Source organism: Podarcis bocagei (assembly GCF_964188305.1).
Source record: "Podarcis bocagei genome assembly, chromosome: 9".
In the NCBI taxonomy this organism is placed as follows: Eukaryota; Metazoa; Chordata; class Lepidosauria; order Squamata; family Lacertidae; genus Podarcis; species Podarcis bocagei.
Genome location: NC_138134.1, coordinates 16,630,704 through 16,656,407, shown reverse-complemented (window position 1 = coordinate 16,656,407; position 25,704 = coordinate 16,630,704).

Sequence of the window (25,704 nt, the reverse complement as noted above, 5' to 3'; positions counted from 1 at the left end):
AGTGGTCCAAAGGGCGCTGACTGTGGGGGTGAGGCTGGAAGAACGTCCATGGTGCAGAGACGAAGGACGTGGAGGGCGCGAAGCAGCGAGAAGTTTCTCTTTCGTTCCCAGGGAAGCTGTGCGTGCGCAATCCACACCTCCGCCAGCAGGGGGAGTGGAACCTATGGAGGTGGGAGGCGCCAGGGCTCAGTCAGCTACCAGAGCCCCTGCACCGGCGGCAGTCAAGACTAAACCTCCTAGAGGGACCAGGAAGTGTTATATATGCGACAGCTCTCAACACTTGGCGAAGGAGTGTCCCCAGCGGAGCTCCAAGCACACTGCAGCCTCCGCAACGGTGAAAGCGGCCACGCAACTCAGCGAACAACAGCAGGGAAACGACGATGTCTGGCTGGAGACAGAGGCACTGGGGCCCAGCCAGACGCATCACTGAAGCAGTCCCCAGCGATCTTGCAACCCACAGACCCCCTCCCACCCAAACCAGTAGTGCAACTCACAGCATCTCTCCAGCTGCCCGATGGCGTCACTATCGAAGTGCCGCTTTCTGTGGATTCTGGAAGCAACGCAGACTTTATAGCACAGGATTTTGTGGAGCAGCACGCTATACAGCTATTACCGGCCACTCTGCCCCTGCAAGTCGTCACAGTGGATGGTAGAGAGTTGCTGGGGGGGCAGGTGGTGAAGCAAACGCCGCCAATGGTGATGCGCCTTGGCAACCACAGGGAAGTCATCAGTTTTAACGTCACCCGCCTGTCGGACACACCCATTGTGTTGGGCATGAGTTGGCTGGACAGGCACAGTCCGACACTGGCTTGGTACCAGCGACAGCTGATCTTCGGCTCCTCTTACTGCGCAGAACACTGCATCCTGCCCGAACAGGAGGGAAAGGAGGAGGAATCACAACTGCAGTTGGGAACGTTGCAAGCAGTCCCCCACAAATACGCAGACTTTCTGGAGGTCTTCTGCGAGAAGGAGGCAGACAAGTTACCACCGCACAGGCAATATGACTGCAAGATTGACCTCCTACCAGGGGCGACGTTACCGAAGGGGAGGCTGTATTCCATGTCGGAGGATGAACTACAGGAACTCAAGCAGTTCATAGATCACAATTTGGAGCGCGGTTTCATTCGGGAGTCCAGGGCAGTAGGGGGCAGTCCTGTTTTCTTTGTGAAGAAGAAGGACACGCCCCAAAAAAGGCTGGTGGTGGATTTTCGCCTCTTGAACAAGATGACCAAGCCCTCTGATTTCCCCATGCCCAGGATTGACGACCTACTGGCGACGGTGCGCAAGGGACGCGTGTTTACCAAGTTGGACCTGCGAGGGGCGTACAATCTCATCCGCATGAGGGAGGGCGATGAGTGGAAGACAGCCATGTTCACGCCTCTGGGAACCTACGAGTACAGAGTGATGCCGTTTGGATTGCAAAACGGTGCTCACTGTTTTCAAGCTTTCATGCATCATGTGTTGGCGGGACTCCTCTACAAGAAGTGCGTCTGCTTTCTGGATGACATCCTGATATTCTCCGAGACGCAGCAAGCGCATGACCAGGATGTTCGGGAGGTGCTGGAGAGGTTGCGGCAGCATAGACTGTACGCCAAACTGGAGAAGTGCCAGTTCGACACGACGGAGGTGGATTTCTTGGGTTACAAGTTGTCGGACAAGGGGCTAGCCATGGACAGCACCAAGGTTCGAGCGGTGTTGGATTGGAAGAGCCCGCGCAACCGGAAGGAGGTCCAGCGGTTTGTCGGCTTCGCCAACTTCTATCGCAAGTTTATCAAAGGGTTCGCGATGCAGACGGCAGCTATTACGGACACGCTAAGCTCCAAGAAGAAGAAATTCATCTGGACGGAGCAGGCGGAGCAGTCCTTTCAGGCACTCAAGCGTCTCTTCGCGTCGGAAGAGCAACTGCTGCATATCGACCCCAGCAGACCGATGCGGGTAGAGACGGACGCGTCCGATAGAGCAGTGGGAGCTGTCCTGCTGCAGAGGGACCCACAGGGGGTCTGGAGGCCGGGAGCGTTCTACTCCAGAAAGCTCACCAAGTCGGAGCAGAACTACACCATCTGGGACAGGGAGTTGCTTGCCATTCATGCAGCATTCAAAGCATGGAGACACTTCCTGATCGGCGCCAAGCACACGGTGCAGGTCTGCACGGACCATAAGAATCTGGAGCACTGGCGCACGGCGAAGTTCCTGAACCAGAGGCAGATACGTTGGGCGGAGTTCTTTGCTGACTTCGATTTCCGAATAGAGTACGTCCCGGGCGACACCAACATCATGGCGGATGCACTGTCCCGAAAACCGCAATACCTCGAAGAGGCGACGCCAGCGGCGGCCATGCACATCTTCGCGCCAGCTGCGTGGGCGTGCACTTCAGCCACAGTAGACCTGGATGCGGTGCGGCAGGCGTTGCAGGACGACTCATTCGCGCAGGCGAAGATGGCCGAGGTGCACAAGGGCACAGCGAAGAGCGACGAGTTCCAGATACGGGACGGCTTGCTCTTACGTAAAGGGGCCATCTACGTGCCGGGAGATGAACTTCGCGCCAAGGTACTGCAGCAGTTGCACGACGCACCCACGGCAGGGCACTTTGGCACGGAAAAAACGGTGGAATTAGTCGCAAGGGACTTTTGGTGGCCCAGACTGAGGGGGGAAGTCGCGGACTACGTCGCGAGGTGCGACACCTGCCAGAGGGCCAAACCGGTGCACAAACAACCGGCGGGACTGCTGGAACCGCTGCAAACGCCGTTTGAACCGTGGGAGAGGGTGGCCCTGGACTTTGTCACAGATCTCCCCAGCTCGAGAGGCAAGACAGCTGTACTAGTGGTGGTGGACTTGTTCACCAAGATGGCACACTTCATACCGTGTGCGAAGGTGGCCACGGCAGAACAAACAGCCAAACTGTTCATAGATCACGTGTTCAAAGTGCACGGGCTGCCGCGGTCTATACTGTCCGACCGCGGTCGCCAGTTCATCTCGAATTTCTAGCAGAAGCTGATGGGTTTCCTGAACGTCAAGATCAACCTGACATCAGCGAGACACCCGCAGACCAACGGGCAAGCGGAGAGGGTCAATGCCATCATGCAGCAGTACCTGAGATGCTATGCCAATCAACAGCCTGCGACGTGGGTGGATTACCTGCCGCTCGCCGAGTTCGCCTACAACAACACGAAGCACGTGTCCACAGGGGTGACGCCGTTCTTCGCCAACAATGGGAGGAATCCCAGAACCTTTCCGGGACTGGACAGAGTGGGGGAAGGGGAACCGCAGACGGCGGACGCTTTCGCGTCTGAGTTGCAGGAGGTCCACGATCAACTCCGACGGCAGCTGGAGCTAGCGAAGCACGCTTACAAGGTGCAAGCGGACAAGCACAGGCGGGTTGGCGAAGAGATCCGAGTGGGAGACTGGGTCTGGTTGGCAGCCCACGCAGTGCCGACCAGATCGTTAGCCACAAAGAAGTTGGGGCACAAGCAACTCGGTCCATACCAAGTCGAAGCGCAGATCAACCCAGTAGCTTTCAGGCTGGTGCTACCGGAGGGTTCCAGGATGCATCCGGTGTTCCACAGGTCGGTGCTCACTCCCTACAGGACACCTCACAGGTTCCAGGAACCAGGAACAGCACCGAGTCCGTCTCAGGAGCGGACGGAGGCGGGGAGATTGCCACAGCAGGACCCCATCAACGAAGTCACGGAGATTTTGGACTCCAGATGGGGGGAAGACGGAGTGGAATACCTCCTAGCCAGAGAGGGCACCCGGGCCAGTGCTAATAGCTGGGTGCCAGACTACGCTTTGGAGGAACCCCTGCTCAAGGACGAGTTTCATGCCCTTTTCCCACACAGACCCATGCCAGCAGGCTTCTTCGACGACTGGCTGTTCACACCCACACTTTCCTCCAGCACGTTCCATGGCTTCGACTCGGACGGGGAGCCCGCACAGCGCACACGTTCCCCAGAGGGGTCGCCGGAGGGTTCGGCGTCCGACACCTCGTATTGGTGGGACGATCGGCCAGAGGAGCAGTGGCGCCGGAGGTGGCTGGAGATGCCAGGGCAAGCGACCGACGCAGAGACTGACATGGACGGGTGCGGGGAGGATCTCGGTTTCGAGCACGGCGGCACCGAAATGGAGGCGGAGCAGCTCAACGTTGACGAACGCGAGGAGGAAGACTCGGAGATCTTCAGTTGGCGGCCAGCGACGAGGAGCGAACTGTATCCGGCATTCACTCCTGTGATGATGGAGCACCCAGCAACCACCCTTGAAAGTGGGGAGGGGGGAAGGGGGGGCTTCGAGGGGGGGATGGATGTCAGGGGTTCAGGAGCAGAAACGCAGAGAAGGGAGGAGACAGAGAGCGAGGGGGAGGAATACGAAGGAAAGATGAGTGGGGATGACGAACCGAGATCGCCGAGCTTATCCAGTGAGTCAGAAGATTCCCAGAAGGGAGCGCCAGCGGTCAGAGCAAGGGGGAAAAACAGGGGGACACCCCAGGAAGAAGGGTCCAGAGAGGGATCAGAGAGCAGCAGTTGGAGATCGGGACCCACGTACCCAGCCGGGAGCAGAGGGGAGGAAGGGGACCAGATATCGGGTTCCGGAGGCTTTCAGAAAGAGGGAGAGCATGAGTCAGGAGTAGCCACGCCCACCTCGGGGAGCGACGAAACGATCAAGAGGAAGGTGGAGAGTTGGGCGCGCGCGCCAAGTTCAAATGTAGCGGAAGCTGGCGCAGTAAGCAGCCCAGAGAGTGAGCCAGGTCCCAAAGCCCGCCGCAGGGAGGCGGAAGGGTCAGGGGGGTCCGCGTCAGAAGAGAGTAGGAAAGAAGAGACCCCGGGGGGCAGAAGGACCCAGAGACGGAAGGAAAGGCGCAGGAGGTGGAGCAAGGCTAGGATATTAAGCTGGTGTGCTAGAGGCGGAGACTCAGACGGGTCTTCGCCGGTCTGACCTAGAAGAAGTAGGGCTGCACATTGCAGTTTGGAAATGCAACCTGTAATCCAATAAAGACTCTTTTAACTTGAACGCTGGCTAGCGTGGTCCTATGTGAGCTGGGACTGAGTGGCAGCCCTGACAAGTATGAATTATAGTACCTAAAATTGGGTTACTGAAGCTAAATGATTTGGAGGAGGATTAATTTGTACCTATTTGCAGGTTCAGACATGGTGTCAAATATTTGCATTACTGGTCACTAAATGCCATTTTAATTTTTGCCACAATGCCTCTGGCATCTCTTCTTGTGGGGAGGTCTTGGAAAGTGATTGTGATCGTGCTCCTAAGAGGGAGATAGATATTTACATTTGATCGTGCATTATGGTGTTTGCTGTTGTTTCACAATGGAGATATAGGAAATGCAAAACTCAATTTACAGAGGAATCCTATGGAGGTATAGTGTGTGTGTGTGTGTGTGTGTGTGTGTGTGTGTGTGAGAGAGAGAGAGAGAGAGAGAGAGAGAGAGAGAGAGAGAGAGAGAGAGAAGAATTCATGTTGGAGCAACCACCCATCCAGATTCAGAGGTGGAAGCAGTCCCCCCCCTTTTTTTTTGCTTTGGTGGGTGGTGCCCATTGGAATTGGTAGGGCAAAGACCCCAACAGTTGATGTAATCAGAGCCAATGACAGACAAAGCTATCTCATTCTAGTTTTGGCACCATTCTCCTGTTCAACAAAGGCAACATTTGTGTCTAAGGGGAACAAACCAGCCCCAGACAGTGCCATCCTCTGGGCTGGTTGTAAGTTAGAAGGCAGACAAGTGAGGGTAGGGCTCCATTCGCCCCAGTGGACCAGCCTCTCCACTGCTTCCTCTACCAGTCCATTTCTTCTCTTCCACCACCCCTTTCCACTGACAACAGGTGGGAATTAAGTACACTAACTCAAAGGCTGGTCTAGTCTTGGTGCCTGTTTGGGAGTAGGCTGAGAGCACCAGGGGGCTAGAATCTTGTGCATCCGAAGACTCTCCTCACCTTTTTGCAACGTGCCCCTAGAATGTCCTGGTCTTGCCCCCATTGCCTGCAGAACACCTCTGGCAAGACAGCAATGAAGCTTTTTGCTGCTGCATAGGAGCTCCCTTTTCAGCCACTGGGGAAGCCTTCTGCTGCTTCCTGTGGCCTTTTAGCTGCCCTTCTCCAAGTGTCCCTCTTTTCCAGGGATAGTCCTGGATTTACAGAAGCTGTCCCTGGTTTCTGATCTGATCCCAGAATGTCCTGCTTTTCCTTAGGATGTCCCTGTTTTCATTGGAGAAATGCTGGAGGGGACATCTCTATTTTCACTGGAGAAATGTTAGAGGGATGGAATAGGGAATTCCCTATTTTCATCAGATAAATTTTGTTGTTGTTTTTTAATAATTTTTTTATTAGCGATTTAAACAGAACATATTATCTTAAAACATATCATCCTTAATTCCCCCCACCAATAAAACAACCCACCCTCCCCACCCCCACCCCAACTTCCCTCGATTCCAATCTCTGGTTTTTCTAGAAATCTATTTTCTGCATGTTACAAAATTGTATAAATCCTTAATTTGTCTAACTGATTATTATCAATAAAGAGTTTGTGAATGTTTATTTAAAGCTTGCCAAAGAGTCCAATTCACTTTGTTGGATCTTTAAATACTTTGTAAAAGGTTCCCATTAATCTTTAAAGTCACAGTTACCCTTGTCCTGTAATTTATGTGTCAGTTTTGCCAGTTCTGCATAGTCCATCAATTTCTCTTGCCATAATTCTATAGTCTGGATTTCCTCGTTCTTCCATCCTTGTGCTATTAAGACTCTCGCCGTTCATCAGAGAAATTTTGGAGGGTATGCCCTCCTAGAGAACATGGGCTTCCTCCTTAAGCATGCCACATGAAAGCAGCTTTGGTGCCAAGCTAGGTGATCAACAGAACCATGTCATATGGCTCTCTCTAGTCTCTTCAGACTGCAATTGGAATCAGGGGAAAGAGCCACACTAAACAATTCTTCCGATTGCTTAGCATGACTTTTAAGCCACCATGTTAAGTAAACATATTTTTTTATCAGAGTTGCTCATCAATCTAACATCAAACCTTATCAGACAAGATGTCTGAAGTGCTTTCGTCGCTTAACCTGGTCTTGCCCTCTTCCTGTGAAAGTATGCAAACAGGCAACATATCTGAGAGCTGCAAGTCTCGGTCTCCCTGGATAATTTGCTCGTTCTCCTCAGTGACACTAATGCCATGAATGAAGAAATGCTTCAGTGGTGATGGGGAGCTATTACACTGAACTTGCACTTGAAAAACTTGAAAAGATTCTGTTAGACAGCAGTCAAGCATCGATGCTTTTGATCCTGTGCTGCGGTAACCAGCAAAGCTGGTTGCTTAGAGCTTTTAAATTCAACCAAGCATTGAAGAGGAGAAAAGCACAAAAGCAGAAAGTACATCACAGCTGAGACTTCCAATGAAATGAAATAAACCTTTACAGTGCATGGAGCTAAGAGGGATAGAACCTAGATCTATGGTAAAGTCAGAGCTTTGACACGGACCCATCACTAGCAGACATTTTAGTCCTCACTGTGGAGTGGGCCTATTGATTTATTATTAAGAAGCTAACGGGTCTACTGTTGAGCTGGTCACCTCTTTTGCTGGCTCCTATGTGATGTCTCAAAGAACCTTTCACCCCAGTTATTCCTGCTGAGGTTAGGAGGAAAAGATACAAAAATAATGGGTGTGTACAGTAACATGTATGTGTACCTGGCATATTCTCTACATGACAAATGTCCACTGGTCCATTTATTTCTGTTCAAGAGGTCAATGCACATATCTTTGTGGCCCTCATCATTAGCCCTCACCTAATACAGTGGTACTTTGGTTGTTGAACTTAATCTGTTCCGGGAGTCCGTTCAACTCCTGGAATCATTTGAAAACCAAGGTGTGCCTTCCGAATGGCTACAGGAGCTTCCTGCACTCAATCGGAAGCCGCTGAAGCCACGCCAGATGTTCAGCTTCTGAAAAATGTTCATAAACTGGAACACTCACTTTTGGATTTGTGGTGTTCGGGAGTCGATTTGTTTGGGAGCCAAGCCGTTTGACAACCAAGGTACCACTATACTTGTCATTTTCCACATTCCTGGTTGAAAAATGATGCTGAGAAGGGGTGACTTACATAGGCCATGTGATGGCAAACGTAGAGCAGAGGAAAGCTGGTGGATGGATGTGTCAGTCTCAGAATTTGGAAAGATCATTTTTAAAAGGAACTAGTTTTAGTTCAAGTTCAATATGTCCAAAAATTCATATCGGCTGGTTCCTGTTCAGTACACAGTTTAGATCAAGTTCATCCAAATGAAGCTGCTGTGCTGAAGTATAGAATACACTTAAAAGACTTCTCCCCAAAAAGACAAAAAAAAAAAAAAACAACCTTAAAAACTCAGTGGCATGTGAATGGTTTTATTTATATTTCCCAACAATTACAATGGTTAAACTTAAAGGTCTAAAGAGCGGATTTTTTTTTTTTTTTTTAATTACAGGTAAGAGAATGACATTGAAGATGAACTAGAAACCGTTCAAAATTCTACCCCAAAATGAACCTAATTCATGTTCAATTCACCTGGCAGTTATGGGAGCTACTGTGAGGTACAGTTCAGAGATTTTTGGGCTAATTCAGTGAACTTATTTAAACCGAACTACAGTGGTGCCTCGCAAGACGAAAATAATCCATTCCGCGAGTCTCTTCGTCTAGCGGTTTTATCGTCTTGCGAAGCAACCCTATTAGCGTCTTAGCGGATTAGCGCTATTAGCGGCTTAGCGGATTAGCGGCTATTAAAGGCTTAGCGGCTTAGCGGCTAAAAGGCTATTAGTGGCTTAGTGGCTTAGAAAAAGGGGGGAGCGGAAAAAAATCAGAACACTCGCAAGACGTTTTCGTCTTGCGAAGCAAGCCCATAGGGAAATTTGTCTTGCGAAGCAGCTCAAAAATGGAAAACCCTTTCGGCTAGCGGGTTTTCCGTCTTGCGAGGCATTCGTCTTGCGGGCACCACTGTAGTTCATTCCAAGCACTGAGCAGGGCTGTCAAAATTTGTAGTGCCTATTCTACAACCTTCACCTTCTGTGGTTACATATCCTTAATATGCTGTGTGTTTTTAATTGGGTTCTGGGACTTAAACACAGATAACTGTAGCTTTTTTCATCGGGTTAGGCCCTGCCTCAGACCATGAGATTCACAGATCTACTTCTAAACCACTTGGAAAGATAATCTGCCTGAAGGTTGGCTGTGGCAGCATTTTTTGTTCTCTATAAACTCTATTTCTATTACTGAAATCCAAGTTCGGGGGCGGGGGGAGGAGATCCAATAGATTTCACTGGTTTCTTCCTAAATAATGTACCCTGTTCAGAATACCACAGTGTAAGCATTGGAGTGCTCAGAAAATCTCGTGGAAGAAAATGCCTTTTTGCAAGATACAATGCTGATAAGAAAAACTAACTCCATATGAGGCAAGTTGCACAGCAGCAGAGGAGAAATAAAACTCCAAGCTTTTGTATCAATAAACCAAGGCTTATCTATTGAAAACCATGACTTCCTATTTTTGACAACGAGAGGCAGGGGTGAGAAAACCCTTTAAAATGTCCAGGAAGATGAGCCTTTGACACAGAGCTGAGGGAATAAAAGTTTCCACAAGATGAAACAGGCTCTGCGTCTTAGAAGCTGAAACTCAATTGGGGGCACTGTAGTAGAGAAGTAGGAGAGAGAGTTCATAATAATTTGGGGGACAAATTGCTTTGAGATTCTGAAATCTCTAAGGGAAACCAGAAGGAATGCTTGTTTCTTAAAATTGATATGGCGAGTTAAACTCCAGAAAAATCACAGCCACTTAAAAATAGATCAAGGGCAGAGCTTAAAATCGAGCTAAACGGGAGGATAATGATTTTGAAACAGCTTTGGGGGTGGTGGAGGTATGGAAGGAAATGAATCAAAGCAGATCCATCAGGTATGCTTCCCTCACCCACCCCCAAAAGTCATAAACAAAAGAAATGCTTTTTCTGTGGACATGGATCTTGGCCGTATATTTGGGGGATTTTTTTAAAAGCCTGTTAAATATAGCACAAGAACTTTGGGAATCGTTTAAAGAGACAGCAGTATAATAGATTTTGGCATGTTCAGGGGATTGGCTTGGTGATCTATTGAACTTCACATCCTGCGGCTACTTCCCACAGTAGAAATGCACACAATTTATTTGAAGCTTTTTCGTTCTATAAATACAACTGCACAGGTGAGGATATTCGAGCTACAATCATTTAGATTGTACATGTGTACCTTAAGAGCCGTATTTCCAGTTGCCGGTAGTACACAGTACAAGCTCATAAAGTACGGTAGAATTTATTCTACTGGATCTCGGTGCACAAAGAAAAACATGACAGGATGTTACATTAAGTCCACACAAACAGCAGATATGGGGGCAAAGCTTTTTTCTGAGCTGTAACACTTCAGTTGCAGATTTGGATATTCTTCCATAGCTATACAACAAACCCATGCATACAAGACTAGCACCATATCAGGGAGAAGGGATTCATGTGGGCCTCCAGGCCTCTTTAACTGGCTAGTCTCTCCCAAGGCTGCACCCCTAATCAGCCCTCCTGAAGTGTGTTGGGTTGGCTAGAATATGCCCTTGAACTCTGATAATGTTTCTTGCTTGCCTATATATGGGAGACAGTGAAACTAGCCTACTATACACAGGTAAAATTTGTCCTTGAACTTGAGTAGTTCTTCTTGCTTTCCTGCATAGAGGATAGAGAGAAGGGTGTCAAGAGTGCACCTATAGTACAAAGGTAAATTTACATTTGTTGCCCCACCCACTTTTGTCCCTGGTCTTGCCCACCAATGACATTGACCATGAAGGGAATGTTGTCACTCCTGATCTGCCAAAACGTTTCCCATTGTTGCTTTATGTGCCTCTGTGCAAACACGGAGGCAACTTCAGAAACTGGAATGGATTGTGGGATCCCTCAAACTACTGTTAAGTTTTTTTTGTTTTGAAAACCTGACGTCCTAATTTTGCCCTGAGATGCGCCACATGGGAATGCCGTGCACCTTCTCAGAAACTCACTATTTGGACAGACAACAATTAAGCACAGCAGGTCTCACAAACACCTCAGACAAAATGGCAGCATACACTACAGTGCATCGAAGCATCTTCTCCAATGCCTCGGGATTCCATGTGTCCATGTGGAAATGGTACTGTATAAAGTTTGAACTAAGTGTTGCCCAAATCCTAGAGCAAGGGTCACCAACATTTTGAGTCTCCTTGGCACATTTGGAATTTTGACTGGGTACCATGAACACACAGAGAGAGACACACACCATCTGATTACTTCTCTCATCTTGAGTGTTTAGTCTCTTGAAATTGGGGCGCAGGGGAAGAGACTCCATCTATTGTCCTGCCTCAAACAGCAAAGCATTTTGGTCATTTCTGCCCTGCGGGTAGCTAAACCAGCACCATTGATTTGCACATCAAAAGGCAGCCAATCAAAATTGTTTGGGAGGCAAAACTGCCACTGCTTTCCCTCAAAATTACGTTTTCATCTAATTGGTTTGTGTGCACTTATGAAAGCAATGTTTTCCATCACTACCCCCCCTCTCTCCTTTCTGGTCTTAATGTTTTGAATATGAATGTGATTTGCAACACAGAATTTAATCTGTATTGGAAGATGCTCTCTCTGTCTTGTCGAACAGCTGTGCCTCCTATGGTAGTGTTTTTTAGAGCCCATTTGGCTGCTTACTTATGATTTAGTTGCCTTAGTAGCATATGCATCTTCTTTTTGTATTCAGCCATCACTTTCATCTCTCACTGTGGAAAGAATGGCATGCTGCTTCCACTTGTTTGTGTTGGTGGAGAGGCTCAAGGTGGAGGATTGCCTTTTTGACGAAGTTCTCCATTGGGGGCTCCCTGTACGTGGATATCTATGGGGACCCTTCAAAGAGCTCAGAAACTGCTTAGGTTTCACATCTTCTATTCTTGGTTTCCCTGCTCTTTAGCTCTCAGTGTTTACACTTTGAATCTTGAAAGGAAGGGAAGGAGACAGATGGTGTATGGGGAGAGAAGTGGAACGCTCAAGTAGATAGAGAATTTTAACAGCAGGAAACTTTCCTGACATACGTCAGCTGCTCAGACCACCAGGAAACAAAGTGGACCATGAAATGCTCATGGTATTTTGTCACCATCTTTGGCACTGTATTTTATTAACAGTTACGTAACCTGATTTATTCAGTTGTATGTAGTTTAATAATGCATTTTTATTGAAGTTATACACAAAAAACAGATATATATGAAAATACAGAGAAAAAATTACAAAGAAAAAAAAGAGAAAAAAAACAAAAACAAAAACCACACATCCGAAAAAAGAAAGACACACAATCTGAACTTCCCTCCATCCTTTTGATAAGTATCAAATATCTCCTTCCATTACGTATTTGATTTTCAATCTATAGTCTTAAATTCACTCGCTGGTCGTATTGTTCTAACCCCGTCAATTCACTTTAAGCATTTATTCCAATATATTTCCAAAATTTACTCCAATTTTTCAGAAATTTCTGTTCATCCTGATCTCTTATTTTACCTGTTAGTTTGTCAAGCTCAGCATAGTTTACCATTCTAATCTGCCAGTCCTTTATGTTGGGGATGGTTTCCACTTTCCAATATTGTGCCAACATAATTCTCGCTGCTGTGGTGGCGTAGAGGAATATCGTCCTATCTTCCTTTTTAATTTCTTTATCCATCATTCCCAACAGGAAGGCTTCAGGCCTCTTGGGAAAGGTATACTTAAATATTTTTTTAAGTTCATTATAAATTAATTCCCAAAAGCCTTTCACCTTTTTACATGTCCACCATAAATGATATAGGTCACCCTCCACCTCACCACATTTCCAGCATCTCTTATCCTTTAATCTATACATTTTGGCCAATTTCACAGGGGTATGGTACCATCTATATAGCATCTTCCAGATATTTTCTCTCAATGCCATACATGCTGTGAACTTTATGTTACAATTCCAAACTTCTATCCACCTTTCAAAATCAATGTTATAACCAAAGTCAATTGCCCATTTAATCATTGCCTCCTTCACCTCCTCATCTTTTGTGTACCACTCTAGTAATATATCATAAATTCTGGACAGGGTTTTATTTTTGCCTTCTATTACTTCTATACTAAATTTTGATTTTTTATCATCAAAACCCGCCTTCCTCTTATCCTCTTTTAACAAATCATTCACCTGGTGGTATTGCAGCCAACCAGTGAATAAATTTTTTATTTCTTCATAAGGTCTGAGTTTGGGCCCTTGGTCAGTTTTTCTTAACATTTCTTCATAGGTGGCGTTTATCTCCTCCATATTTATTTTCTTAATCGTTAAGGCCTCTATTGGTGAAATCCACCATGGGGTCTTTCTTTCGAGGAGGTTTTTGTTCCTTTCCCATGCTTGATATATTTAAACTACATACAACTGATATCAAGCATTATATCAGTTGTATGTAGTTTAAATATAAGACAGAAGGGATCTGTCTTTCTTGTGTTAACTACCATGTACACTGATGGTGCTTAAATTATTATTATTATTATTATTATTATTATTATTATTATTATTATTAAATTTACAACCCACCCTTCCTCTCAAAGGAGTTCAGGGCAGTAAACAGATCAATAACAATACCATTAAAAATGTTCTAAAAGCAGCTAAAAACAATCCACATTTCTTCAGCCAATGTTTTCAGGGCATCTAAGTAAAGGGTAAAGGGACCCCTGACCATTAGGTCCAGTCGTGACCGACTCTGGGGTTGCGGCGCTCATCTCGCTTTATTGGCCGAGGGAGCCGGCGTACAGCTTCCGGGTCATGTGGCCAGCATGACTAAGCCGCTTCTGGCGAATCAGAGCAGTGCACGAAAACGCCGTTTACCTTCCCGCTGGAGCGGTACCGATTTATCTACTTGCACTTTGACGTGCTTTCGAACTGCTAGGTTGGCAGGAGCAGGGACCGAGCAACGGGAGCTCACCCCGTCGCGGGGATTCAAAGTGCCAACCTTCCGGTCGGCAAGTCCTAGGCTCTGTGGTTTAACCCACAGCGCCACCCGTGTCCCATCTGTCAGCCACCAAATGCCTGGGGAAACAGGAATGTTTTAACATTCTTCCTGGGAGCCTGTAAAGAGGGAGGTGGATGCACCTCACCAGGAATGGCATTACACAAATTGGGAACCACCACTGAGAAGGCCCTGTCAGGGGGATCAAATGCCAACTGGGCAGCCCCCGGTGGCAACATCATCAAGATTTCAGGGTTCTTCCAATCACAGGGTCCAAGATGTTTGATATTGGGTTCAAAACTGCTTTATTATTTATTTATTTAAAGCATTTTGACCTCATATCTCAGAGCAACTGATAAATAACCATAAGAAGTTTGTAATGCCAATCTAAAATACATAACACAAAATTAACAAAAAAAGTATTGGGAGGAAGAAGGAAAAAAGCGAACTCAGGTGCTACTTCTTGGTTATGATGAACTTTTAAGAATGACCAGCTAGAATGGAATCTGCTCAAGGAAAGGAGGAGTCAGAAGTTGCTGGCCTCTCAGCAGAGTCAAAAGGAGGAACCCTGCTTTCCCTCCATCTCTCTTCTTGTAGTCTGTTGTAATGGATGGTATCAAGTGACAGGTGACAGAGGGAAGAGCCTGATGGTTTCCTCCCTTCCTTCCCTTTGCTTGTAACCAGATGTAGTAGCTGCTGGCAGGAGACAGCTGCTGGAGGCAGGAGCCTGATGGAATCATAGAGCTGTAGAGTTGGAAGGAACACAGAGTGTCATCTAGTCCAACCCCACTGCAATGGAGATGGCTTCTCAGCAGAGTTGATCGTGGTCATGCTTCTCTTTCCTCCCTCTGCTGTTATTAAATAACTTATGGTCATACGATATCTGGGCAAGTAGGTTCCACTTAGCAAGGGATGTACAGATGAGTTTTAATCCATTCCAAATTTCATTTGCACTTTCATCTCTATTTTCTATTCCACAACAATTGGTTTATTGTACAAAAGTCTTTCTTCTGTTTTGCCCACTGATGCAGAAATGTAATATTTTTCTTTGGCATATTTCAGTGCATGATAGACATGTGTATCTCAGCCATCAAAAAGGTATTTATGAATCAATTACCTTCCCTGCATGTTCCCTATCAAAGTAAATGAATTTCCATAGTTCGTCTTTAATGGGTGAAACAGCAAACAATCTACTGGCACCTTAAAGACAAAGTGAATGCTATAGCTAATGGCCCATTACAAAGTCATCCTTGCCCACAATTTTTACCATGTCTACTCAGAAGTAAGTCTCATTGCAGCCTATCTTGCTACTTCGATTTCACAATTCAGTATAAATTTGTCATCCTGTCTCATTTCCTTCACTCAGGCATGAGGGAGGGACAGTTTAGCACCCTGCTGATATCTTTCTCTTTTTTATCCTGGATTATTGGCATTCTTAAGTACTGCCCTTAACTTGATAGAAGTCCTTTTTATTGCAACATTTCATAAATGTGTATTTGATTCAGAAAATGATCAGAAAATATGTCAGTAGATAGATAATGCTCAAGCTAATCTTAAAATGTTTGTAGGAAACACAGTTTTGTGCTTGACACCTTGAAATCTTTTTCTGCACTAAGGTATCCCTGCCATGTGAAAAGGAGCAATGATCAATGGTGTATTCCATTGGCTCTTAAATTCACAATAAGAAGTGGAGTAAGGAGGCAATGAACAACTTACTCAAAATCAACAGACAATAAAAGAAAAGCAACAAGGCACACCTATTGGAACAGCAGCAATTAAACTTTAATGAATATGTAAATGACGTACATTGCAAAACAATGCCCATATTTATTTATGTGTACATGTTAAAAGAAAACCTTTTCTTCTAGGGAACCGAGGCAAGAAACATCCACGGCAGGAGTCTGTGCCATAATGGGGGTCTAATGGGAAGATGGAAAGAAATCCACTTGATTTGACTTCCCAAAACTTAGCTAAAACAGGAGTGCCCGGCGTGCTCTGGTCCATGGGGTTATTACTAAACGACTAAACGACAACAACAAACTTAGCTATTATCACCAATTGTCAAAAGTAAAAATAAAGCCTTCCCCAAGCTGTTGTCCTCCAGATGTTCTGGACTTCTACATGGCCAATGGTAAGGGATAGTGTCATGGGTGTAGCCAAGGGGGTTGGCCAGGATCTTAGATCCACCAAAGTTATTGAAAAGCATTGAAAGTACTCAGTTAAATGAGGTTCTGCCCCTCCAGAGAAGCCTGCCGCCCATCCAAAGTCTGGGGGTATATTTACTGATGATTTCTCAACAACCTGGGGGGACGGACACGATCTCCTACAAAAAAAGAAACCAAATTCTAAGAAATGAAAACATCAGTGCAGTTTTGAAACCAGTTGTTGGAATCACAGCAGTTTTGAAAGGTTTAGTCTGCTGTCTTGATTCAAAATGGTGTCCAACTGTATAAAAAAAAAAAAGATAAAAATCTGCTCCTTGATCTCAGGAACAAAAAATGCAAGTTTGGTAATAACATCTTAAAACATGGCCAGATGCATAGCAAACAAACAGCTTTCCAAAAATTTTATAGTAGAGTGGATCAGAAAACATGTACAAAATTTTCATTTCATGAGACAAAATTCTCATCTCGTCCACTTTTCAGCTTTGGGGGAAATTAAATAGGCAGTTATAAATTTGATGGCATGATTTTAACATATCTAAACTTTACAATAATGTATCTAAAATCTACAATATGTGCATCTAAACTGAAATGAGATATGAAATACCACTCCTTTCATTTGAATGAATTTCAGTGTAAATTCAGTGGGACTTATTTCCAAGCACACACAAATAGAATGGCACTGTAAGTTGACTGTGTTTCATAGCTGGCAAGCAATGATTTTAGTAACTGACAGCTGCTGATAGGTGACATATGACAGCATTTAACATTTGATCATATTTGATGTTTTGCAGGGGGTGGTGTTCAGTAGATGACAGCAACTAATAAGATAACTACCAATTGCCTTTATTATACTACAGTTAAGAAGCTCTGATATTTCTTAACAGATTCTGCTTCCCCCAAAAAAACAACAACATCCAAACCAAGGAAGTCTAAAGAATTTGAATTTTGAAACTAAAATCTGTCATACAAAATGCATGTTTGGATTAGACATTTAAAACCTGAATGTTGCATCTGTACATTCTGGCATATCTCAAAGATGGATAAACATTCTGCTGCAATATCTTGAGCAAGAAGCTTGTGTTGTCAAGGAATCCACTGACTGCATTCATTTTGTAGTCTTTTAAACGGGTTGCAGTGAAATAGCGCTCTGAGGATCAGCTGCATCCTCCTTGGACGTGATATTGTGCTAGGCCCACTTAAGAAATAACAAAGCAATAGAAATGAGCAACATGAAATATAGAAAAATGATTCCCATCAGTCAGCTTAATGAGATCTTATTATTTTAGGGCCAAACAGAAAGAGTCTCAAAGTCGGCAGAAGTCTCTCTAGGGCTTTGGTATCCTTTTGAACAAGTTTTGATGAGCTCCTTAACATGCTTCCTCAAGAGCAACCCTCGCAAGCATCAAGAGGACTTATTTTTTTAATTAATTATTAACACTGTGCCATCAATGCACATTGCTTATTCATGAGTATGCAGGATAAGGATTGTAGCCTTTATACCTTGTTCTAAGGATTTTACTTATTTTTGTTTTTTTAAAAAATCATCTTGAGGAGTTAATTAAAAACAAGCCAAGTCTACAGTCCAGATGCACTGACATTGGCGAATATTCACAGTGAAGCAAAAGGAAGTGCGTTCAAGAGGAACTAAGCCAAAGCTAGACAAAACCCACTTTTAAAAAGTTCTGTCTGTTCTCCATATTGCTAGGTCAGCTGTAGGTGACCGAGGAGAATAAAAACCCCCTACATAGAACCATTTCTGTGGCCAAGTCACATACCATTCTCTCAGGAATTAAGGGGTCAGGAGTGAGGTTGACATCTTCTCAATTAGGAATGAGAACACGTCTAGCTTAAACATTATTCCCCCTTCTCAGCATCAGTGAAACATCCTTTCACTGCTTCTAATTCACTGTCAAACTCGGTGCCCTCTGAGACACTTTGTGAGCAATTAAACGGAACCCCTCCCAAGCAGAAAGTTAAGAGGAGACATGCGGAGCAAGCCTACGCCATGTTTACTCAGAAACAGTGGGGCTTACTCCCAGGAAAACATGTGTAGGATTGGGATATTGAAAGTCCTCATTTTATCTAGGACATGGCAGAATCGAATGTTATTGGCCTAAATTAAAGTGGATGGCAAGATAAGGCTGGAGCGGATATGAGAGAGAGAGTGAATGACTTTTCTCATCCCCTCCCCAACCTCTGGTTCTGTTCCTACCCATCACTAGCTTGGGTAACCTACCCCCTTTGTTAAGGAAATGCTTCCCTCACAAGAAAATAGAAAGGTTCCCATTTCTAGATGTATGAACAGAAGGGTCACTTGAAGTTTGTTTTTTTGCAACATCTTTAATATTGAGATTTTAAGATCTCTTTCAATGTTTTTCAATGTAACCCTGACCATTAGGACTAGTCATGATCGACTCTGGGGTTGCGGCGCTCATCTCGCTTTATTGGCTGAGGGAGCCGGCGTACAGCTTCCGATTCATGTAGCCAGCATGACTGAGCCGCTTCTGGCGAACCAGAGCAGCGCACGGAAACGTCGTTTACCTTCCTGCTGGAGCAGTACCTATCTATCTACTTGCACTTTGATGTGCTTTCAAACTGCTAGGTTGGCAGGAGCAGGGACCACGCAACGGGAGCTCACCCGTCGCGGGGATTTGAATCGCCGACCTTCTGATCGGCAAGCCCTAGGCTCTGTGGTTTAACCCACAGCGCCACCCGCGTCCCATTTTCCTAATTTAGGTTCTGTATAAAGCTGAGAGCCACTGTGTATTTCAAAAAAGTACCTTCTCTTTCCCCAAATTTCAGGAATTCATTTTATACCTGTTTGCTTTCTCTGCACAATTTCCTTGTGGTCCACAGACTCACTGGACCAGAATGACATTTCATACAGTTGGCGTTGGCAAGTTGTGGATGGTTTTGCAAGTGGCAATATGATGATGCTCTCACTGACATGAGGATTTCTCTGATGCTTGCAAACCAAATAAAAAGAGGTGCCACAACCAATTAGGTTTTCCATGGAAGCATGGGCAAATAAATCAAGGAGAGTGAGGGAAAAGATTTTTGTGAAAAATATTTTTAAGGACGCAAAATAATCCTCAACAAATGGCAGAGCTTTCCTGTTCCCACAGGTTCACAAAAGTTGCTTACCATCCACAGAACCAAGGACCAGAAGCTTGAAGAATGAGAGCTATAGCAACTCACATTAACAGGATTTTGAAATACAATCCCCACCTCCATGCACTCCAAGGCAAACACAGTGGAAACAAAATATGGAGTTGGCTTTAGCTCAGTCCTTGAAATGTCTAGGTAATCCTGGAAATGAACCCCGCTTGAAATCCTGGAGAGGTTTTTTTAAAAGATCATCTGGGTTTGAATTGGTTTAAGCTGGTTTAATTAGGTGTTTTATTATGGCTGTGTTATTATTTTTATCTTTTTGTATTGTATGATCATTTTTGTGATATATTTCCTGCTGTTTTTAAGATTTTTACAGATACAGTGGTACCCCGGGTTAAGAACTTAATTCGTTCTGGAGGTCGTTCTTAACCTGAAGCACAATTTTAGTTAATAGGGCCTCCTGCTGCTGCTGCGCCGCCGAAGCACGATTTCTGTTCTCATCCTGAAGCAAAGTTCGTAACCTGAGGTAATATTTCTGGGTTAGTAGAGTCTGTAACCTGAAGAGTATGTAATCCGAGGTACCACTGTATTATGTTGAAGATGCTTTGTGCGAAAAGGTGGTACCACCATTGCTCGGTGGTAGAGGAAATGCTCTCTGTTTCAATCTCCACATCTACATGTAGATAGGTTGCCAGGAATGGATAAGACAAGGAAAGTTCTTACCGATGCTTTTTATTCAATATTCACAGAGAGAGGCTTAGAAATGCAGCCTCTTGGTATAATGGTGTTGTTCTGAGTGAAACCTCACCCCCTCCATCTCTCTCATTATGTGTCATCACTATGGTGGCCTTCTGCCTCTGAGCTCTCTGCTCTCCTACTTTCAATGCCCACTGGGTTCTGGGAGAGCAGGGTCTGGAATGCTTTCTAAAGACACTGAGTCCATCAGCTGTTGCCCTCCTGGTGTTTCTTCTTCCTCTTCCCTCTCTCCCATTATTTCCCAGCTTTTCCCCTCATCTGCCTCTGAGCTGTGACCTCCCTTAAAACCCTGTTGTAATTCTGAACTGTCTCCTTCTTCTCTGGAAAAGTGAGGCTGGGGAGACCGTCTCCACCACTCCTCCTCTGCCCAGTCTCTGTCAAAAAGACACATTTATTCAATAGTTACAATACAGCTTTGTCCACTTCCATAGTATCACAGAATGACTGCTCCAATCCTCAGTCCCACATCATTGTCATATTGGCTCACCAAATAGGAACCCCACTACTGATCTTGTTTACTAGACATTTTTAGTCAATATATCTTGTCTGAAACCCCATAGAGCAGCTGGTCAGGGCCCAGTCTGACTCCCCTCTTTCTACAAGACCCTGCATGTAAGTGGCCTCACTAACTCTTCCCACTGGCTCATATAAGACCAGTACAAATAACTGGGGCTGGTGAGCACTTAATGTTCCCAACCCCTATAGTTATGGTTCGTGGGTTGTCATCTGATTTTATTCTGATCTTAATTTGATTTTAAGCTGTATTTTAATCAATTGTTTGATTTCATATTTTAATGTATTATATACTTTGATGTTAGCCTCCCTGAGCCCAGTTCTGGCTGCGGAGGGTGGAATAGAAGAAGAAGAAGAAGAAGAAGAAGAAGAAGAAGAAGAAGAAGAAGAAGAAGAAGGAGGAGGAGGAGGAGGAGGAGGAGGAGAAGAGGAGGAGGGGGAGGAGGAGGAGTTTGGATTTGATATCCCGCTTTAGCACTACCCAAAGGAGTCTCAAAGCAGCTAACATTCTCCTTTCCCTTCCTCCCCCACAACAAACACTCTGTGAGGTGAGTGGGGCTGAGAGACTTCACAGAAGTGTGACTGGCCCAAGGTCACCCAGCAGCTGCATGTGGAGGAGCGGAAACGCGAACCCGGTTCACCAGATTATGAGTCTACCACTCTTAACCACTATACCAGACTGGCTCTCACCATCATAAAACTGATGATGATGATGATTCTAACTCAGTGTAAGGCAAGTTCCTATGACTTATCATAGGAACACAATATATGGTGCACAATATATGGGACAGGGATTGTCTCTGATCAATTCTCAACAGGGTAAATTTGAGTGCAAGAAGCAGCAGGTGCGAACATGCAGAAACTCACCAACATTTCCTATGTGACTCTTCATTATTAAATCTATTAAAATTAGATTCGACCCCATCTTGTTTTCTCTTCCTCGCCTATCATGTTCCGTTAGCTTGCGAATATTAATGATGTAAACTGCAGGGAGAGAAAATGCATTGGGGTGAAGCAATATTAGCTATCATATAGACAAATGGCTAAAATAATCAGGAGGAGATTAAACAATCTCTGATAATTGCTATCACATTTTCTGATATGTTCGGTAATGTTGCATCCGGTGCTTAATATCAATTTGCTCCTATCTATTAGCTTTCCCATTTATTAGGGGCACTAATATGTAATCTTGAAATAAAATAATTCTGTAATGGAGGCTAAACTCGGACTAAGTCTATAATCCTACTAAATAGTATCTTATTATATGATTAGCTTGGGCTTTCTTTGAACTGGGGCTTGTTACTGGTAAATAAATGAAGGCCAGAATACTGTTAAACTTACGTAATGTGTCTTCCACCTGCAGTTAAAATTGCAAACTGCTTAGAAACAAAGCATGCCTGACTTGCTCTTGTCCTCTAAACAGGAAGCTTGAAATATGGAAATTAGGAGATGAGGCTTTTCAAAACATGGAAATTAATATTATCATCTCCAAACCAAGCTGCTCTTAAAGATATGAGGGAAGCTTACATGTGGACAACATGCCATATTATATGAAGATAAAAAGAAAAATTAAAAAACAAAGTGAGAGATTGGCTTTATTATTATCAGATAATGGAGACATATAATTTGGACAAGAAAATCGGCTTCCAGGTGGAAAAGTCAAAATTAGAAACAGAACTGTTAGAACCCAAAACTAAGAATCTGTCAAGAATGTATAACTTGCTGTTGAAATGGAATACTCAGGATGAAACGGTGAAATCCGCTATGATTAAATGGGCACAAGATGTTGGACATAACATTATGTTTGCTGACTGGGAACAGTTATGGACCACAGGTATGAAGTTTATGGCATGTAATGCCTTAAGAGAGAATATTATGAAAATGATATACAGGTGGTACATGACCCCAGTCAAGCTTGCAAAAATCTATCATTTGCCCGATAACAAATGTTGGAAATGTAAAGAAATGGAAGGTACATTCTTTCACCTTTGGTGGACGTGCCCAAAGATTAACTAGCCACACACAAGGCATGCAAGCTCTACCCCCCAGTCGTTCTTAGACTTCTTATTGGGTGAGCAACACAGCCAAGCAACAAAGTTGGAGCCTCCCTCCTCCCTGGCCGGCAGGGAGGGAGGGAGAGGAGCTGCTTCCTTTGAAATTTGAGGGACATCATTTTAGGGACATCCATCAATAAGGGACAGCAGCGGGACATGGCGCTGGAATAAGGGACTGTCCCTTCAAATAAGGGACACTTGACAGCTATGTCTACCAATAATGTCACTGCCCTTCATCAAAGATGATCACAGGGCAGTTAAAAGAAAGAAAGTAAACGTCAATGTAAAATAATTAAAATGGCTGTGTAAAGTCTGGAGGGGGGGGGAAGTAGCTTGATGAGTCACAAATTGTGCTGGCCCGGTTTATTTTATGCTCCATGGAGATTTGTTAGATATTTGAAGATAATACCTTCTAGTATAAGAGTCTGGTGCACTGAATAGGCAAATGGATCCTGTTATTAGTGCTTTGTATCCGCCACTAAAGAGCTGCATGGTGTCTTTTTGAAATACACATGGCCTCTTGGTCTGCTGAAACGGGTTGTATAGATTTCATTAATAAAGGGAGATTTCTGGAAAGTGACAGAATAATGCTACTGGAGATTAAATGACACTTTTCAAATCAGTCATCAGCAACAGCAAGGGGCAATTTCAAGTATAATAGTTTATTCCATAAACTCAAAGTGCTTAAATCACTGATCCAAATTCAAGGCTAGAATTCTGCTCTTATATATTCTGTGGTGTGCAGGATTTAATGCTGTATACCCGAGGAGTGGACCAGAGGAAGAAAGATCTCCCATACCCCAGAAGGCACTTGGCTAGTCTGATTGGTTTCTGGGGCAGGGCCTGAGTCACAGTGTTGCCTTGCAGCCTCTGTGCAGACAAACAGCTGCACACCAGAGAAATTGCCCCACAGTTCATACATGGGGACCTGGTACTTTTTTCACATTAGATCTTTAATGTTCTGCAGAAGCATTGCTTTTCACCAATATATTCCACCAATATATTCATTTTTTATGCACACTTTTCCATAAAATATGCATTTTTTGTAAACGATGGTCAATTAGAGACACAGTGAGCCAGTGTAGTGTAGTGGTTAAGGGCGGTAGTCTCGTAATCTGGGGAACCGGGTTCGCATCTCCACTCCTCCACATGCAGCTGCTGGGTGACCTTGGGCCAGTCACACTTCTCTGAAGTCTCTCAGCCCCACTCACCTCACAGAGTGTTTGTTGTGGGGGAGGAAGGGAAAGGAGAATGTTAGCCGCTTTGAGACTCCTTAAAGGGAGTGAAAGGCGGGATATCAAATCCAAACTCCTCTTCTTCTTCTTTTCCACATTAATTGGAAGCAGAATTAAAATGGAAGTTCCATGCAATCAATTAATACAGAGCTATATTAGCTAATGTGGGACGCGGGTGGTGCTGTGGGTTAAACCATAGAGCCTAGGATTTACCTATCAGAAGGTCGGCGGTTCGAATTCCTGCGACGGGGTGAGCTCCCAGTGCTCGGTCCCTGCTCCTGCCCACCTAGCAGTTCGAAAGCACGTCAAAGTACAAGTAGATAAATAGGTACCACTCTGGCAGGAAGGTAAACGGCGTTTCCGTGCGCTGCTCTGGTTTGCCAGAAGCGGCTTAGTCATGCTGGCCACATGACCTGGAAGCTGTACGCCGGCTCCCTCGGCCAATAAAGTGAGATGAGTGCCAAAACCCCAGAGTTGGTCACAACTGGACCTAATGGTCAGGGGTCCCTTTACCTTTATATTAGCTAACGGTATAGAGTTTACTCACAAGCATGTTTAAACACACACAAGTTCTGTTCTGTAGCAATTACCAACAGTTTAATAGAAGTTTCTTCCTTTCTGACCCATTTTAGTCCTTCCTGACAATTGTTGCAATGTCAATTTCTGTTCCCAAAGGGGGCACTGACTTCTTTCTTATTTTTGAAGTAGGGAAATAACACTGCTTTGCATTTATTTAATTTTTTATAGAATGAGAGGAACCCATTGATTAAACCTCTTGCTCCACAGGAGCAGAAATTTACGGGGGTACAATTAAGAGAAGCTGTTCAAGGGGCAATTGACAAGATCCTCATCACTAATCCACCACCTGCACTCATTAAGCAATAAAACAATGACCCTTCAAACAGGTGGTATTTAATTAGATGCAAAGGCACCTTTAAAAGTCTCAGTAGCACTTTATCTGTCCATGGTGCTGAAAGTACCTTTTGTTTCCCTTCACATTATAAGATCTAAATGATATCCCTATCCTCTGTGAATAAGTCATAAGGCAGTAGTTGACAGAGTCTGGCTTTTTGGGGCCATGTTTGTTTGTTTGTTGTATTTATATCCCACCATTTTCTCCAAAGAGCTCAAGGTGACACATGTGGTTTTTCTCTTCCCCATTTTATTCTCACAATGATGTAAGATAGGTCAGGTTGAAACATAATGACTAGCCCAAGGTCATTTGGGTGAGATTCGTGGCACGGTGGAGACTTGAACCCTGGTCTCTGAGGTCCTAGTCCAGCACTCTAACTACAACACTACAGTGGATGTTCTACTGGCGATTTTTCCACGGGTAATTCAATCTGCATTGACAATAGAAAGCATTTGAATCTGGAATGTGATACTGTTAACTTTGTTTATATACTGCTCTGATAAAATACATGGCCATTTTTCCATTGAAAATTGTTTATTAATTTGGGAAATACTTCCATATTACATTTTTTGCTTATCTCGCTTGAGAGATTTGTCTGAGACCAAGAGTTGAAGACAATTATGTGAGCAAGTAGGCACTAGGGGCTATTGTTTGGTTTAGGACTTAAGCTACTCTCCAAAGTTTGATAAAATGGAGATAAGGCAGAGTGGATTTATAAAGAATAAACCGGGGTGGTGTGGTGTGGAAACGATGACGACAAATGAGAGATTTCTTTATACTCAAAGCATCTTTGCCTTTCAATGAGCCAAGGGTGAAAAAGTAAGAGCTGGCATATCTCTATTTAATCAAATTCATGCACTTGTCCTACCAATGAGATTTCAATCATAATTTAAGATCAGTTTGAATTCCCTCCTGCTATTTTTGTGATGTTGCATCCAAAGGCCATGCTATAGTATTATGCACAAGAATGT